We start from the raw sequence: 16,109 nt of genomic DNA, 5'->3' as shown, positions 1-16,109 counted from the left end.
ACTGTTCTTTGCTCAGAGGCACTACTGTAGTGTTCTGCCAGGCATTAAACTCCTCCTTCCAAAGCCCAGTGCTCTGGTGACTGCATCCCCAGTGCTGGGGAGCAGAGAGGTGCCAAGATAGAGCACTTTTAGTGGTGTACATAAGACACACCAGCCTTCTGCCATATTTGTCAGGTTTATTTAAATTTTATGAATTGATAAAAGCCATCTTAGGCCCTACAGACCATTATCAGACCTTTTTAAAAGTTTTATCTGATCCATTTTTTGGATTGCAAAATTATGGAAGAATGTGAAACTTTGCCTTTGGCTTCTGGGTGTGCACTTTAATAAATGTGAAAATAAATGTGTATTTATTTTGTAATATGCTATTCTTTCTTACTATAGACTGATATCTGATCAAAATGTCCACCATTTCAAATTGGCTCTCAGTTTTAAGAAACTCACTTAATGAGGAAGTAGCCATAAAGGTTGACGTTTTGCCACTGTCAACCAAAGGACACTGTGACCTGCACTGTAACATTGATACTCATTAAAGTTCCCTTTTTTAATAATTGCTGAAATATGTATGTGCATCACTTACACTGTAATAAATGGTCACTGTGAAATGATGTGAATGAGTGGTATTTCTGTCATGCGTTGTACATGACTTGACCAAAAAGGAAATTTGTTGTCTTTATTTAAATATTGATCCCTCGTGTCTGTATATGTGCCAAAAAAGTACCTATCTGAAATGGGTGGTTTGTTTCAAGAGTATGTGTGTATTTGCAGGTATGCCTCTGTGTATGCGTGTATAGACGTGTGCGTATGTATGTTAGTGCATACTCCATTCTCTTTTTTCCTCAGTGTTTTGGATGTCAGGCAGTTGGGCACATTTGAGTTCGGCACAAAGAACAAGAAGAAGAGACCAAAATGCGATGAGATTTATGGGACCATTATTCTAGTAAAATGAAAGTGTAGAAGTGTAAATGTCTAACAGAAAAATTTCTCCATCTATCTCACACGTTTACTAACACTCCAAACATTTGTGAAGGTGGTCATTCCCTTACCAGTTTACACTGTACAGAATCTACCTGGAGTCATAGAGAGACCAACCCCTTAAGAAACTTTTTAGGGTCTGCAGAGTCTCTTCTCTGGATTTGGTCTCTGTTATCACCCAGATTGCTAGTTTAGTCTGTCCACACACGAAAGTGAGCAGGCAAACTGGTCATCTCTTAGAAAAACACCTAAAATCTTATTCTGAATATAAACACTGGCAGATATAAGCCTGCATCAACAGTGTCATCAACCATTCATTGTGAATTCATGTAAAAATCCCTCCCTGGCTGCTCACATTGTGTAATACCCTGAAAGGGTAGCTTTCCTCAGCAGAAAGATCAGGGTGATTCAGAGGAGGCCTGCTGTTTTTTTTATAGGTCCCCTGGCTACCTTTCGGGGAAAATCAATTTATCTCCACATCATCACGACATCTCCAACTTTTATGAAAACACGTACCACATCTTCTTTTTTAACTCCGTCCACTTTCTCATGAAGTAACACTGAGAAATAGAGAGGTGTCCTGACTGTCTTCAACTTGTGTTGTGGAAAGACTAACATTCAAAGTGACCCCCCCCCCCCCCCCCCACCATCCCCAAAAAGCAGGGTGCTGCCTGAATCTCACCTGTTCCAGTTTGTTCTCTAACTGGGCTCCTGTTTGGAGCATAAATGTTAATTGGATCATTTATTTTAGTGTTTATTTCCAACAAGTAACCCTACTGCTTCCATTAAAAAAAAAAAAAAAAAACTTTTCCTCCAGCTTGGATGAGCGCAGAAGTGCTGCTTTTGTAGCTGTGTGTCCAGATCACATTACATCATTATCTCAAACAGACACCTTTATCCAGAGCGAACAGCAGAGTTTATATATCCCTTTATACAGCAGCTGATTTACAGTGGCAGCTCAGGTCTGTCCTTCACTCAAGTGTGAAACATCACTGCCCTTCCTTGGAATTGAACCAGCAGCCTTTGGGTTATGAGCCCTTCTCATAAACCAATTGAGTTATACAGTATACATATTTCAGATCAAGCTGCGTCCTCCTTTGGCATGCCTTGATCAATCTAGTCGAGTGTGTGGTGTTTGTGTGTTTGGACTTGGTCAGAAGTGCTGTTTGATCCAGGTCTGTGCTCCCCTGTAGCATGTGGATGGCATTGAATATTTTTGTTTTCATCTCCTTCTGTGACTTATTCAGTCCCCAACTGCTAGCAAGTAGATGCTAAACTGAACAGTTTAAGTAACCAGCTATATAAATCCATGGTATGTATTTTATGTAGATCATGTGCAAGTTATACAAGTTGTGTGTCTTTGAAAATGTAATGTAATGTGTAACCCTGGCAACCAATGCTTGCTCACTCTCCATATCTAACCATTGGTCAGGATCAGAGGTGTTGCAAGAACATGCCTGGCATGCATGTGTGTGAGTGTGTATGCTTGTGCGTGTGCTCCTTTGGTTGGCCCAAGAAGAAAATACTTTGTTGCAAAACTTGAAATGGCAAATGAGGACACTTTAAACTTCTTTGAAATGTATTTGTGGAATTTTACAGTGCGCAGTGCAGAATCGGTACTTGCAGAGTGCTGTAGGGCATGGTGTCGTTTTGAAAGGTGCTACAAGAAACTCTGAAAAAGCCCCAGGGAAGAAGAGGCTCATAGCCGTCACACCATTAGCTTCATATGCGCTGGTTTATATGGAGTTTATGTATGTGTTCAACTTCTCTCTCTCTCTCTCTCTCTTTCTTTTTGATTCTGCTGTCATTCTGTCAGTCTCCTCCCACTTTTGTGTAAAATATGATTTTTGAGGTTCACTAAAAGGGTAGGAGAGGGTTTTACCTGCAGCTCTCTCCCCTCCCCTCCCTCCCTCACTCTCTCATTCTTCCCGTGCAGTAACTCCTGTCTCCTTGTCACTATAAAAGATTGCAGGCTGTCTCCAGTGGTTCATGCTGCCTGTCTCCTGTCAGTGGCTAATCCAGGGTGGTGCTCTGCACATTAGCACAGTAGCACATTCGCCAAACTCTACTCTATTTCTGCAGGGACCAACATGGATCCCCTCTGAGCTGTGATTCTGATACAAGTATTTGGGCTGACCCTACCTGAATCTACCTCTGTCGACCTAGCCCTACCTGAACTGACCTGCTGCTCAGCGCACCACAAAGGGTAGGTGACTTTCTTTCTTCCTCCTGATCTCTCATCAGCATCTTCTGCAGGTGACCTATCTGATACACCCTTCTGCAGGTGAGTTGCCTGTTTCCCCTTCTACCTGCCTGGATTGTGTCAAACAGGGGGACTTTTTTACTTCATTCACATGTCCCTCTTATACTGTAATGAAGCCCTCATCCTGAAGTTCCAGAGATGCATCTGCTTTTTGTCCAATCAGAGCCCTTAATCACAGAGCTAGATACATTTTTAGGCTGTATGAATGCAGGTGTGCATGTGATGCAGGTGCTCTGCATTTGGCCAAAGGCACGCTGCCACCTGCAATCGTTTGGCTTAAAGTTTGGTCTCAAATGAGGCATGCCGCACGGGACCATATCAAAGTCAGCTCTGACCCAGAGTGAGTTTGGATGCCTCTTATATCAGCAGAAACCTCAAAATGTGTGTGTGTGTGTGTGTGTGTGTGTGTGTGTGTGTGTGTGTGTGTGTGCTGGTGAGCTGCAGTTTGTCATGAGATGTGAGCTGCACATCTCATTACATTACATTAATTTATCAGACTCTTCCAGAATGACTTCCAGCACAAAAGAATGGAAGTGTATCTATTCAAGCTGAATGAGCTACAGTGTCATACCAGGCTAGCAACACTCCCAGAGCAGTGAGTGTGAGCATAACACCATTCAGGTCCTACCACAAGTTCATTTGCACAAGTTAACTTGTTCTCTCCAGATGTGATATTTCAAGCCTCAGTCTGACTATGCATTCATAGGCTTTGCCTTTGCATGCCCTGCTTTTTTAATATTCTTGTAGATTAATAATAACCTTGTAACAGTAAAACATTATTATTATTATTATTATTAGTAGTAGTAGTAGTAGTAGTAGTGGTAGAAGTAGTGGTATTATAAAGTAAAGAAAAACCAAAGTAAAGTTAAACAAACTTATTCCTCCTTTTAACAACCTGGCATTACTACACAGAGGCATCAGCAATAATTGCTAATGGATCAAACTAAAATAAATTTAGATTCACACTACATAAAAAATGTTTAAGAGTCAAGAGCACAAAAGATTTCAAAACAAAAAAAATTGTCAATAAAAAGAGTTCTGAGAGCCCAGGTTCAGTCTGAAGAGACTTCAGCTGTTGTCAGAATCTTCTGATTGGTCCAGAGGCCCAATGTGGCTCATATGGTGGCACCCACACCACACACATGCTCATCTGTCAGTCCTCTATGCTAGCTCCACTTGCTTCCACCTGGCCCAGGTGAGGATGGGCAGGTGGAGCAGGGGGAATCAGAGCATAGGGTAGCTCCTCCTGTGAGCGCTGACTTTGGGCAGGGATCCAGGGAGCACTGCTCCAGGTGGATGAGATTAGGGTGGAGCTGTGCTTCGCATGGCCGTGATTAAGAATGTATCCAACGTCCTCCGCTTGAAACAAGGAGCTCATTCTGGTTTTGGATGGGGGAGGGGGGTTCTTAGGATCCCAGCTGCCAGTGACTTCTTTTTCGGGAACCTGTTCTGGCAGGTTACCTTATGGCTCTGTGCTCCAGCAGGCTGGCTGAAGGCCAGGTATCAAATGATCACAAACACTCTCTACCTTCCTCACCAACAGTGCAGGGTGCACTGGGAAAGGGATCGAGTGGAGTGGGGGGGTCATGTCTCATGACTGCTGGGTTTCACTGGAGTTCTGAGTCAGTGAGGATTAGCAGGATTATGTGGTCAGGGGGTTCAGGATTCCCCCAGGTCAAAGGTTTGATGAACAGAGGGAGAGCTAACAGTCTCTCAAGCTTCAGTCGTGGATTCACAGTGTTTTCGCTGCATTTACATGTGAAATTATATCTGAGTGAATTTGTTGGGTGGCAAGGCTTTCATTGAGGGAAAATGCTGAAACCAGTGTACCAGTGACAGGAGAGAGGAGAAGTCAGAGAAAAGGGAGGAGAGGGGACAGAGAGAAAGAGAGATTGTTAAGTATCTATAAAATCCTGTGGATTGTCACATTTCACCACAGCAGACCTTCTCTCAATAAATTGTACAAAAATATTTCATCATGACAGCTCACAGTGCCAGAGGGACAGGGAGAGGACTGAGAGGAGCAAATTAGAATTAAAACCTAAGTGTAACGTCCTGATTGAACTCTCCTATTGGGTCATCAGCGTAACATTCCCAGGATGCACCACTTCACATGTCCTCGTACAATCCCAGCCTCAGATAGAAGCCTCTTAGTGCTGCCTGTGATCTTTCCCTTTCCCACCTGATGGCTGAAGCTTTTGGAATTGGTTTCATTGGGCCAGTAGGGAGTAGTCGTCCCTCTAGACCAAGCAGAAAACTAATGTTCCACCACAATGACGGGGACACTGTGCTATAGGAGATTCCGCTTTTAAACAAAGTTTTAAACCAAGGATTTATCAAATTCCTTTGGTACTGTTGCAGTGGGTGGATGGTTCCCTGGTTTCCTGGCCAACTCTATCACTCTGATTGGAAGCATAACTCCTCCCTCACCCCCTCAACAGATGTGTGGTGATTGTACTGTGTGCTGTGCCCTGGTTAGGGCTGCAGACTGTTGGCGGCTGAGGTGAGTCATTCATCGTTCTCTGAGAAGTGCTCTGGGAGCTGTGACCATTCCTACATACATGAAATCCATTACTAGTGTTATTTATTCTTTTTCTTCCAGAAGCTGTCTAATGAAAAATATCAAAGTGGCAGGCAAGATAAGAAACTAATTGGTGCAGACAGAAGGTGCACTCTGCTTCTGACCCTCACGCCTGAAGCTTCAGGCAGGTGCAACTGTGGGGGCCCCGCCCTCAGCCCCAGCAGGCTCCACCCCACCGCACTCTGTCTCTCATGCGATTGGCATGCACTGGCTGGGATTGGCGCATTCCTTTGGTGTGAGTGGCCTCTTCAGATTTGCTTGTTTCAAATATCCACGTGGCAATCAAACTTTATTCAGAAGCCATGTCCTTTTGCCATACATCAATGCAAGACATTTTTTTAAATTTCAAGTTTGTGCCAGCCGTGCATGAAACTGCTGACACAGCTGACAGTGATGGGGATTGTGAAGCTGAGAGGGTTTGTCTCCTTCACAGGCCCCTGTCAAAAACTGACACCATTGCCATCAGTGACACACTTCTCCTTAAAGTGTACAGGTGTGTTCTCAATCTGGTAGGATTAAGAGCTCTGGAAAATCCTGGAAACTACAGAGCCCTTGCACAGGTACAGAGAGAAAACCAGAAATATTTCCTTTGAGGGGTCAGTTGCACCTCAGGGAAGGACTTTTAGAGCTCTTTCCCATGTGGCATTTGAATTCTGCCTTGTGTTAGCCCGCCTTCCTGAACATGTCTGCACAGGGCCATGGTGACATGCCTTTCACGTGATCATATTCCACGTTCCACTGGTTACTATCCTGTCAGTCCCACACACTCTTGAAAAAAGGTGGGGAAAGAAATAAACACACAGACATTTAGCCACTGTGATTCGAGCATGGCTTATGCATATCATTTTATCTCAGGCAAGGTTGACATGGTATGTTAAACTGGAATAAGGCCATTCTTCCCAGCCCGAGTGATATGTATGCTGTATGACATTTAGCGTTTGCAGTCACTGTTTTACATGAACATGGGGCAGTGTGATTCTGCAGGGCCATATCAGAGCCATGATGTGCCATGTCCAGCCTGTGCTAAATGCTTATAAACCAGGTCAGCCAGTGTGCAAGTACAAGTAGTATTTTTGATTAAAAGTTGAATTGCATTAATTAAAAAAAAAACTCAAGTTAAATTAGCAAAGAGTCTAGAAATGGCTGGTATTTCCTCTGTCTTTTCTTCTTCCCTCCCAGTTTAGAATGGCTGCATGCACGCTGAGCCCGCCTTACTGCCAGCACCCTCTGCTCTCACACAGGAATCAGAACCAGGATGAACGCAATGCTCTGATACACTTGCACGCCAAATCGCATCTATTTTACTCCCTACAAGTCCCAGAATGCTCTCCGCTAGGAGAGCAGGAACTGAATGCAGCATCCGCACATCTTCCTGACAACATCTGAGCTTGTAGCCATTCGGTGAGTTGCAGGTGTCTGAGAGCAGTGCAGTGAAGGAGCCCTGTATGGCAAAACCCAGCATACTCCAGCAGAACTAAGCCAGCTGTGTGTTGCTGTTGCAAACTTGATAAATGGCACAGCACAGACTCGAACTCAGGTCTGGGCTATAGGCCATTACTTGTTAAATAAACTCGTTAAGGATCTCAATTGTTAGTCGTCACCTATCTTGAGGAGCGTGGAGAACGCATTTGCCACAGAAAGTGTTTGCCAGTTCACTGGCAAGGGCAAGGGCTCGGATTTGAATGCCACACATTAGCCCCAGTATCATTTGCCATCTAAGTGCCAATCGAGGCCCAACTGAATGATCAGGTATATATGAAACGATTGCTTATACCTCAAAAAACCTCTACGGTTGAACCATCTGAAACGCTGCACTTTGCCGGTGCTTTTTGTGCTGGGCGGTGTGTTCTTGGTGTCGATAGTGTTCATGCAGTTGTTAGGAGACAGTTTTGTGGAATGGCATGGTGTTTGATCCGGAGACACGCAATGTGTATTCGAATACAAATGCTGGAGACAAGCAATGTGTATTTGAACACGAAGCGATGACGCTACGTCTGACCGGAGCCAAACGGCGCCTCTTGTGAACCCTATGGAGCCAATTAGGTTACAGGGCTCAGGAAATACCCAATTAGAGAGGGAGCTCTAGGGAGTTTAGCTATGCATAGCTCCACAAGACCAATCAGAAACAGCACCCCCACTGGTCATCATAACTCATATGCAAATGTGACTGCTATTAACTGTATAGAAAATGAACTGAATTCTATACCTGTTGAACTTCTGCTCAATGCTGATGTTCCCACGGCCAGCTGTGCTAATAAACCTTCCTGTCTTTTGCTGCGAACATCGAATCTGCTTCTTTGTCGTAACGAAACACTTTTTGGTGTTCCGGACTTTTACTAACACTGTTTATTCAGCGTCAGTCAGCCCTCAGTACTGACACACGCAGAGGCATTACCTCAGCCGTCAGAGCGGCAGTGTGTGTTCCGTCAGCAGGTAGAGACATCTCGCAAGGCCAGAACGCCCAGCCACACTCACAGTCCGCACTCGCCAGCCAAGCGAGGCGAGGGAGGAGGCACACCCCCCCCCGATCACGCCCAGGCGCACAGCGAAAGGCAGGCCTGCCACAGCCCATTTGAGATTCCCGTCAGGTCTGTCAGGCGAGCCGCGGCCCCCGATGAGGCGTGACGGCAGGGAGAGGGGAGGCACAGAGTGCCGATTCATGAGGATGAGCGCATTGTGGCGCCGGGCGGGGAGCTGAGAGCCTCCACACCCAGGGCAGCATCCAGCAGCACTACTGACAGCAGGCCCACTGACTGACACGCTTTCTCATCCCCAACAGAGAGACCACTGTACTCCAAGAGTGACATCTGAGTGCATAATACTCATTTTGGGTCTGTGTCTTTTGGTTGGGGCAGTAAGACATTCAAATGCTATGGTTAACCTGGTATTTGTATAGCAAGTTAGCAGAAGGATTTTGACATTGTGAACTGTGAGCTGCCCTGACTGGGTATGAAAAGCCGGCATATGATGTTGCACGAAGCACAATAGAATAGCTGATGACATTTTCTTACAGAGGGGTACAGCTGTGGTGGCTGGGGGCCAGGTGAGGGGTGTGTGTACGGGGGCGGGGGGGGGGGGGGGGGGGGGGGGGGGGGGGGGGGGGGGGGTATGTCAGGTTGCCTGAAACAGAAGCAGTCCGTCTGGAGCAAGCCAAGCGGTCTGTCACATGCCTGAATGAGAGGCAAGTACCCACACGGCACACTGCCGACCACATGCTGACACCCCCACTGCACACCTGACACCAAAGCCCTGACTGCAGGCTCTCCACTTTCAGGCGGCAGGGGGTGTGTATCCCAGCAGGGTCAGCGGAATGGGATCCAGTGGCACATGGCCCCCTTGCTCCTGGGCGTGTCAGAAACTAACAAACGCTAAACACACATTCTTCTCAGTTTCTCTTCCAAACACACGACTTGGGGTGGCCTGTATGACCTCATCCTTATATTTTTTCCAGGGGGATAAAGAGAAGCACAGAGTGCTGATAACAGTGACAGTGTGATACTGGAAGAGCAGAACATCTTAGACTTGCAGACACTGTGGTCTTTAGTTACAGCATTGACACTCATTAAAGCTGCAACACAAAAACAAATGCTCACCATAGCTTACAATGACTAACACTAACACCAGCATTAACATTCACCCTCATTAACACTAACCTTCTCTAGCACTCACTCACTGATGCCTTTTGCAGTTTGAGGAGGCTGTAAGTGCTGAGGTCTCGGCTGAGCTGATGAGAGGCGTGGTCATCTGAGGATGGATGGCGCTATGGATGCCATCAGACATTCTTCCCTTGAACAGTGTCCCCCTCCTGCTCTCCAGGTCCAACGCTTTTCACCATGGCATCCGAACCCCCAGGATCCGCCCTCTCTTGTGGTGCCTTTCAGAGCCCCCAGACGCCCCCCCTGGCAATCCTGCCAGCCTTCATCCCGGAGACATCACCCTGCCCATCCTCTGTGGGGCCACAGGTAAAGGGGGGAGGGCAGCTATTCTTACTACACAGAGTCGACATATAACAGGAACACTCAGCTCCATTGTCTGGGATTTGGCACATTCTCCGTTTTTCTTTAGAAACACTCAAATGTATGTCTGTGTGTGTGTGTGTGTGTAACCTTATTTAACCCCCTTGTCATCCACACCTGCCTTCCTTTATACCATGTGTGTCCCGTCAAGGGTTTGATATGTGGCTGCAAAATATTTTCAGATCTAGAGGTATTTCACAACATACCGCTGAACATTCAGACTGAATCTGATGTAAGATAAGGTAGGAGTCAACCACAACCAAGCCATTTTTTTATTGTCAAGTTTATATGTACATTCAGAGATTAATTCATTTTAGTAGTATTAGCATATATTAACTTCCCCTTAAATAATTTTGTTGCAACTCTCCTTTTGTAGATTGGCAGTAGCCAATAATCTTTGTCAATCACTTCCCTCAATCATAAAATCGTAAGATTACTCACCTGGCCTGTGCTATGCTCAGTGAAGGAGTGATCTCATTGGGCAGATTGAGCCTGTGAGCTAAGAGTCTGGTGCTCTTGTTTATATCAGTGCATCTTGACTGAGGTGCACAGGTGATGTTTATGCTGGGTTTAAACATTTGGCATGGCATTCCAAATCTACGTACCGCTTGTCACATGGCAGCTACCAAAGGTGCCATTAGGAAAGGGCTGAACCTCAACAGCTTCAGTAAACCTCCAGATAAGCGAATGAAGATATCATGTTCTTCCTGACCTGATTCCCAGGCAACTAAGATGGCTGTAAAAATGGGTTGATGCTACGCACACATGGTGCGATCACAAGATCACTGGCTGACTGCTTGTAATTGTCTTGTTTTGGTCTTGTCTGGAAGCATGAGAAGGAGCCTGAGCCCTTCCTGCAGAGAGACAGCGCTCTCTATGGGCTGGAGGATGCAGCTGCAGTGAGGTCCCAACAACTTGGCACAGGTGTGGCAGACCTAGAGGCGGGGCGAGAAGAGCCCACTCGTTTCCACCCCTACTGCTGGCACCTTGGCAGCAGGGCCGACGCCCACTGCCCACCACACTGGCCACGCCCTCTCCACTACTTCAGGAACCAGGGGAACCCTGACAACCACTCTGTGACTCACCAGCACCCTGACCAATCAGAGACCCTCCCTGAGGCTTTCCCTCTCATCCACCTACTCCCTGACCAGTCAGAGGGCCACAGATCCTGGGATCCATACAGCAGCAATCCGCAGGAGTTTTCCCTGACGGTAAGAAACAGGACACAGGAGAGTGGGGCACCAGGGAGAACACACTTACGCACAATTTAGAAAAGCAAGCAAATGAACAAAAAATGTTTTAACAAAACCTTGTGACAAGATTTCCTGGTACGTACTCCAAAGAGTGGGGATTTCTCAGTGTCCAATTGACCAGTTTGAGGGCTTGAATGAATCCCTTCCCTTGAGACAAAGCCTTCCTTCCGTCTCCACCTCAGCGCTATGGCACAACATGGCAGTCCTGCATGATGCAGGTGTGTGCTTCACATGGGGGGGCTTAGCCAGTCACCCTCATTTTGGTAAGCACTTTGACAACCTTGAAAGGAATGAAAGGTGCTTTGTAAATGAAATTCACTCATTAAGTATTAGGTGTTAATGGCTGCGTAGATCACCCAGTGATAAGCAATCTGCAGATAGAAAAGTCCTCACAACTTTTGAATGCATGAAGTGTACTCTAGAAACCCCATTCTATTAGACGGCACAAGTCTAATAGAAGTCTAATAGAATGGCCTTACAATGGCCTTACAATGACTTCTGCCAATCGTAGAGACCTTTGTAGGGGAAGAGCCACGCCCCCTTAACCTGGCAATCGGACAAAAGCCAATAAAGCAGCCTACAATTTACCTTAATCTACCAGTGAGACAGACAGACAGACAGACAGACTTTAATAATCTGGCCATGTCACTTAAGGAAAAGTATTGTAAAATATAGTACATCTATGCGTTTCTGTGTGTCTGCACATGTGCATGTGTGTGCATATATGTATGTGTTCAGGTCCCAGCTGATGTATACACTGCAGCAGAGCGGCCAGTTGGATCACATGACCTCTTCCAGGACTCTCAGAATGCCACACAGAACGCGCTGTACCCCAAACCCATCTATTCCTACAGGTAAACCTACTCACACTCTAACCCAAACCCATCTACTCCTACAGGTAAATCTACTCACACTCTGCCCCAAACCAAACTAACCCTACAGATAAACCTACTCACACTCTAGACCAAACCCATCTACTCCTACAGGTAAACCTACTCACACCCTAACCCAAACCCATCTACTCCTACAGGTAAATCTACTCACACTCTGCGCCAAACCAAACTAACCCTACAGATAAACCTACTCACACTCTAGACCAAACCCATCTACTCCTACAGGTAAACCTACTCACACTCCAACCCAAACCCATCTACTCCTACAGGTAAACCTACTCACACTCTAACCCAAACCCATCTACTCCTACAGGTAAATCTACTCACACTCTGCCCCAAACCAAACTAACCCTACAGATAAACCTACTCACACTCTAGACCAAACCCATCTACTCCTACAGGTAAACCTACTCACACCCTAACCCAAACCCATCTACTCCTACAGGTAAATCTACTCACACTCTGCGCCAAACCAAACTAACCCTACAGATAAACCTACTCACACTCTAGACCAAACCCATCTACTCCTACAGGTAAACCTACTCACACTCCAACCCAAACCCATCTACTCCTACAGGTAAACCTACTCACACTCTCTCCCAAACCCATCTACTCCTACAGGTAAACCTACTCACACTCTAACCCAAACCAAGCTACCTCTACAGGTAAACCTACTCACACTCTACCCCAAACCCATCTAGTCCTACAGGTAAACCTACTCACACTCTACCCCAAACCCAATTACCGCAAAGGGTAAATCTATTCACACTCTACCCCAAACTGATCTCCACCCATCAGATGTTTTCTCTTCTGGTAGTATTCTCATCTTCCTGGCCCTGAGGAGCAGTAAGACAGGTAGCCTCCCTGTGAGTGAGATCTACAGCTTCATGACTGAGCATTTCCCCTATTTTAAGGTAAGCCGTGCTGAGTCTCCTTGACTTCTGTACTTGGTATCAGTGTAGCAGCGCTCAGAGAACTTTGCCATCAGTATAGCAGCACTCAGAAAACTTGTGACCAAACCAGCTATTCGCAATGATGAAATCAAACTCAGTTTCAGCAGCTTACATATCAGAACAATCTTACCAAACACTCCCGTTTTTAGTAAAACACTGGGCATTCAGCATTCATGGGCCTATTTGGGTCTGGTTGCAGGACTTTAGTGGAACACAGCTGTTGTTCCCTCTAGCAAGGAGTTTATCTTGAATTTTTTAGTACACTGTATACCACACTGTGCAAACATGTTAGATTGTCAGCTTTCCCATCTCTGTTTATCTTGTTCTAATCAGGATGTAGAGAAAATGACACTCTGTATTATAACCCAAGAACAGGACTTTACTCTGACATGCTGTAGAGTCTGCTTGGATCTTAATCACCTTCAGCTTTACTCTAAGCTGGTCAGTGGTTTACAATTGCCTGGTTATTTTAAGTCCCTCTCTATGAATAACCATGGAAACCGTCCAGCTGTGATTGACAGTTCAAGCACTGAGAGGCCTGCCACAGCAGCAGCTCTTCCTCCTTACCTGAGCGATGCGGTTGAGGCTTGATTTGGCTGTGCCTGCTGTTTGCTTAGTTTCCTGTGAGCACTGGGGTTGATCTCAGAATGGTGCTACGTGACGCTGTTTGCCACTTAATCCCTGGCACCGTCCCTCCCCACCCGACCGCTGCCAGTATAAACACACCTGTGCAGACAGGTACACACGCATGCTGGCAGCCAAGTATGTGGACCTGCTGCTGTTCATGCCATGCTGGCAGAGATGAAAACCACTTCCCACATCAAGAGCGATCTCACCGAGCAAACAGCGAAAGACATCATAGTTTTGCTACAGTTGTGTCCTCTCCCTGAGAGGAAGTGACATCATCTCAGGCTTTTTGTCTTTTCTGGTGTCTGTATGGTGATCTGAGCATGCATTCTTTGAGAGTAAGATGCTGTTCCATTTGTCAAAGGCAAAATTCACCACAGTGTTTTGGGGTGCCACTGTCCAGCCAAATACATGACCTAATAGATACAAATTGGTGGAATGTGAATGGAGAAACATGATGGGGAATGGAGAATGTCCAGTGAAGGAAATGAAATAGCAACCTAAAGATCATGAGAAATGAGGAAACGCAATGTCATAGAGAAGTGGATATTAGATTATTTTGAATGAACATTTCAATGTCTGGCCATATTTTTTTTCCATTTTGACTCCCATCATAACAGCTATTTTTCATTTTGGACGTTTTTAAAAATCACCCTCCATAAATGTTGACATATTCAAATGTATTATTCATAGTTTGGATTTTTATAGTGCTAATCATGGGGGAATCATTGTGAGCTGAAAAAAAACAGTTCTCATTTTTAAGAAATTGTTCATGTGATCAAAGTAAACACATTTTTTGGCATTCATCATCGATAAAGCCTCCTTGTTCTCATCTCTCCTGACTGGAATGGCAGGTGTTTTTGTAGAACTTGATCTACCTGGTGGTGATCCATTTTCCCAGAAGCCTCCAGTTAGCATTCACAATAGCACAGTGCTTACACTGACATGCATGTGTGTTGCGGCTTGTTTCCAAAGTGCTGAAATATGAGTCATTGGCGCTGGAGGGGGAGGGTGCTGTGGACATCGAGTTAAAAAATGATCTGAAAAATCAGAGAAAATGAGCTCCTTCATCATGGTGACAGACTCCTGGAGTGTGAGCCTTCAGGCCCCTGTCCTCTGTGGAGGGACAGCAGGACCACACACACACCGCCGAGATCACAGCACACTACTGCAGACCGCCACACCCAGCTTTACTGCTCCCTCTGCTTCCCCCTGCACATTAGCAATGTTGGCCATCCCCAGGCCAAGTGTCCTTAAAATGGTCTGACACTCACTGCAGTTGGTCACTATGCTGAAAACCGGGTCTATGTTATCTAATACTGACTGCATAGCCAGGATCACCAAGCTGAGAATAAGGTCTAGCTTTCCTAATACTGACTTCATAGCCAGGATCACCAAGCTGAGAATAAGGTCTAGCTTTCCTAATACTGACTTCATAGCCAGGATCACCAAGATGAGAATAAGGTCTAGCTTTCCTAATACTGACTGCATAGCCAGGATCACCAAGCTGAGAATAAGGTCTAGCTTTCCTAATACTGACTTCATAGCCAGGATCACCAAGATGAGAATAAGGTCTAGCTTTCCTAATACTGACTTCATAGCCAGGATCACCAAGATGAGAATAAGGTCTAGCTTTCCTAATACTGACTGCATAGCCAGGATCACCAAGCTGAGAATAAGGTCTAGCTTTCCTAATACTGACTACATAGCCAGGATCACCAAGATGAGAATAAGGTCTAGCTTTCCTAATACTGACTGCATAGCCAGGATCACCAAACTGAGAATAAGGTCTAGCTTTCCTAATACTGACTGCATAGCCAGGATCACCAAGCTGAGAATAAGGTCTAGCTTTCTTAATACTGACTTCATAGCCAGGATCACCAAGTTGAGAATAAGGTCTAGCTTTCCTAATACTGACTGCATAGCCAGGATCACCAAACTGAGAATAAGGTCTTAATGTTTCCTCACGCAGACAGCACCTGATGGCTGGAAGAACTCCGTTCGCCACAACCTGTCTCTGAATAAGTGCTTTGAGAAGGTGGAGAACCGGAGCGGGGGTGCGGCGGGGTCCTCACGGAAGGGCTGCCTCTGGGCGCTGAACCCCGCCCGCGTGGAGAAGATGCAGGAGGAGCTGCACAAGTGGCGCCGCAAAGACCCGCTCACTGTGCGCAAGAGCATGGCACGGCCAGGTGAGCACTGCACCACTCCCCACCTGCACACAGCCTGCTACACATTACAGCTCATTGGCAAGGTGTGTATTGCAGTGAATATGGTATAGCATAGTGGTCTTCAGCACAGTGCCAGTACCATAGATTTTGATAATCCTCAAGTTGGCATTATTTCAAAAGGTAAGCCCTTGAACAAAGGTGAATAAATGTTGCTCTGGATAAGAGCATCTGCGAAATGTCAATAATGTAATGTAAAGTAATTAACCATCCTCTCTGCATTAAATGAACGTTCTCCATGGGTTGTTTTTCTTTTCCACTAGAGGAGCTGGACTATCTGCTGGGGGAGTGGCCAGACAGGCCCAGACGCTGCCCCACCCAGC

This window comes from Megalops cyprinoides, chromosome 3 (assembly GCF_013368585.1).
Source record: "Megalops cyprinoides isolate fMegCyp1 chromosome 3, fMegCyp1.pri, whole genome shotgun sequence".
In the NCBI taxonomy this organism is placed as follows: domain Eukaryota; kingdom Metazoa; phylum Chordata; class Actinopteri; order Elopiformes; family Megalopidae; genus Megalops; species Megalops cyprinoides.
The sequence above is the reverse complement of the archived record's forward strand: the minus strand, read 5'-3'. Positions refer to the sequence as shown.